This window comes from Notolabrus celidotus, chromosome 11 (assembly GCF_009762535.1).
Source record: "Notolabrus celidotus isolate fNotCel1 chromosome 11, fNotCel1.pri, whole genome shotgun sequence".
NCBI classification, from domain to species: domain Eukaryota; kingdom Metazoa; phylum Chordata; class Actinopteri; order Labriformes; family Labridae; genus Notolabrus; species Notolabrus celidotus.
This window is the reverse complement of record NC_048282.1, coordinates 28,408,265-28,411,356: the sequence shown is the minus strand read 5'-3', so window position 1 is coordinate 28,411,356 and position 3,092 is coordinate 28,408,265. Positions and strand designations below refer to the sequence as shown.

Below are 3,092 nucleotides of genomic sequence, written 5' to 3'. Positions count from 1 at the left end.
ATTTATAATAATCCCTCCAAATTTAAATAAATAAGACCCAACACTATTTACTATGTACGTTAAGTTACATAAGTACAGAGAGAGAGAGAGAGAGAGTAGATCAAACATAACTGGCTGCATATAAAATGTAAATGTTTGAAGTGTTTGTTGTATGTTTTTGTTGATTGTTACTGTTCTGGTTTTTGTTTTTAACTCTGTAAAGAACTTTGAATTGCTCTATGTATGAATGGTGCTTTATAAATAAACTTGCCTTGACCGGAATGCAGAGACAGGTGCTGTGATGATACCCAAGATGGCGAGAGTCAAACAGAGACCTTCATAGGGACAGACAAATTGGTAAGTTAAGAATGAAAATGGGAATGTGGAAATGTATATTTTATGATATGTTGAAGCAGCCTTGACCAGTGTGCCTTACCTGCAGTTGGACTTAGCTTCCACATGTTGTTACTCTGAGGATAAACAGAAATATGATCTGGTTTATAAGCAGTTGAAAAAACTCAAACTTATTTTCATAGATTATCACCTTGAGCAGGGGTTCCCAAACTGGGGGCCCCAAACGTTTTAGTCTGCAACCCCCAAAACAACAGTGCCAATAACTGGAGACTCTATAGACTCTTTAAAGTCTCCAAATGGTTAATTGTTGCTTATGGCTGAGTGCAAGAACTGTAGGCTAATCCAAAAACCTACATATTTCTTTGTAATTTTATAAATGCTACAAGCAGCAGAATTTCCTCAGGGTTTATGTGACAACAAGGTAAAGAAACATGATTTTTTTTTCACCTCAAATTGAGCTAAATTGTTTGTATATGTTTTGTACGAATGGATTAAAATATGCATTTTTAGATATCTCTAACGCCATCCCCCGACCCTCCCATCAGTGATCTCGCGAGCCCGGAGGAGGTCCCAACCCCCAATTTTGGAACCACTGGCTTTGAGTTGTTGTTACTTCCAGTGTTACAACAAAAATATGTTTTAAGTTGTTAAAGTAGAAAACTTGAATTTAAAATCAGTAAAGAGTCGTGTGTCTATTAAAATATTAGTTTTGAGTGGTCAGTAAGACTATAAAAGTGCTATATAAGTACAAGTCCATTTACCATTTAAAATAAGAGTTTTAAAAGCAACAATGTCCATAAATGGCTACAGAATGTTTCCTCAGTAGTTTTGCAGTTTGAAGACATCTCTCACTGTAATTTAACTTTAAACTCTGCACTATGTGTCACACATCATCATAGCTTTAATTCCCCCAACCCTTGTGACAAATATGTCCATGACTTCAGGCAAAATTGAGATGAAATGCCATCAAAGTTAGCTAAAGGACTAATCTGAGGAACTTGCTCCTCTTGTTGAGATTAAAAGAATATAATCCCCATAAAGCACGTCAATTTCAACAGGTGTGTCCACCAGTGCAACTGTGCACCCAACTGCTGCCCAAAAAAATGAGAAGTATACATAGTACGTGTGATAAAAAGATCAAAAAGGTTGGAGGATAGGACGGTATTTTCTGAGCATAGCTTGAAAGAATAGTCAGATTACCGGCAGAAAAGCAAAGCTGTACCATCCCACACAAGAAACTAATCCATATACCTCTGAATGTGATGTAATGCAACTAATGTAATACAGATTGCAATGTATCTCTGTTCTCTTTTACAGAAACCACTATATTTTAACTTTAAGAGTGAATTATGTAGATTCAGCTCATGATCAAAAACATTAAATCAGCTTTTAAAAAATATACAAAGACACAATGATAATTCAATGATATCAACCATGTATCCAATTGTAGCAAAATGAATACTTACAAAGATGATAGCAGAAGAAGGAGCACAGACTTTCTCTCTCTGAGACTGGTTGATGCACAGATGTCTGATCGCGGTTTTTAAAGAGGTCTGAAAAGGTGTGGGACACAAGAAACTAAAAGGGTGTGGTTAATTAATTAAATTTTTTGAATGTCCATGCATTTTAGTTTAATTATACAATAATTATAAAAATGTGGCTCACAAATGAAAACTCGGACAAAAAACTGGGCTAGGTTTATAGACTCTCACGCTACATTATGTGTTTAAAGGAACACAGAGAGAACACAGCAATTATCAGTAGTTACATGTAATAATGACTCATTAGGTAACTAAGTATGTAGTTCAAACACATCAGATGATGATGAGAATTTTATTTTTCAATGTAAGACAAGTTCACATTTGGTGTTTATAAGTTGCTTACAAATGCAACTTCTCTGTCGATTATTCTCTACATATACTGTATATGATAACACTGGAGAAAATCTGTGTTATTTTTCAGAGCTTTTTTATTTCCCAAAATTTTAGATAGATACTTTGGTGTTAATGCACCAGGTTGCTTTTACATATCATTTTGTATTCACACTGGAGGAGATGTTTGAGATAAAACCTGAAATTATCAAAATTAAACAGTACCATAAATGGTGGCGTTGTAAACTAACTCAAATTAAAGTTTTAAGCATTACAAAGCATTTTCTCACAGTTTATGCTCTGCATCTGTTTTAAATAATGTAGGCTTAACTATTCATCAAGTGTGCAATCAAATGATTTTGATGTCTACAAACAAGTTCCAAGGATGCTTAAATAGAACCCTTATGTACTGTTGCAGAATATCTGTAAAAATTGGAATTCCTCCATGGGGATAAATAAAGTATGTTTATTTTCCTTGGTTTCTTCTTCTGAAGATCCTGTTACATTTAGTTGTCATTGATTTCAGTTTAACTGAAATCTTAAAAACAAAGTCTAAGCAAGTCCTACAGTCCTGAATTTCAAGTCTTCAGTGCTCCTTTTCAAGGTGGATGTCTAAGCCTTGAGTCTGTATCTCTGGCACCGGCAAACAGGGGTAGAGAGAGATGGACAGAGGACAGGGACAATGACAACATCAAAGTCATCAGTTGGAGTGGGGCTGTAGCAGCAGGACGTCTACAGCAGCGACCCAGAGGAACGACACGGGAGCTCAGGGACTCTCAGAAAGATCTATGGTTAGTAACTTTAATGGGACAAGAAGACTTGAAGTAAGTGATAGGCAGACAATTAATTAACAAGAATTAAATGCACCACAGCTGTCTTGGACCTGTT

General features: G+C 35.6%; 1 long non-coding RNA gene across 1 annotated transcript; it reads right to left on the bottom strand.

Moving 5' to 3' along the window:
* Positions 1-247: 247 nt before the first annotated feature.
* LOC117821214 lies at positions 248-1,879 on the bottom strand. Its single transcript, XR_004632921.1, has 3 exons — positions 1,800-1,879; positions 416-449; positions 248-314 (listed from the first exon to the last, which is right to left on the bottom strand). It is a non-coding gene; the product is annotated as an uncharacterized LOC117821214 (long non-coding RNA).
* Positions 1,880-3,092: the final 1,213 nt, after the last annotated feature.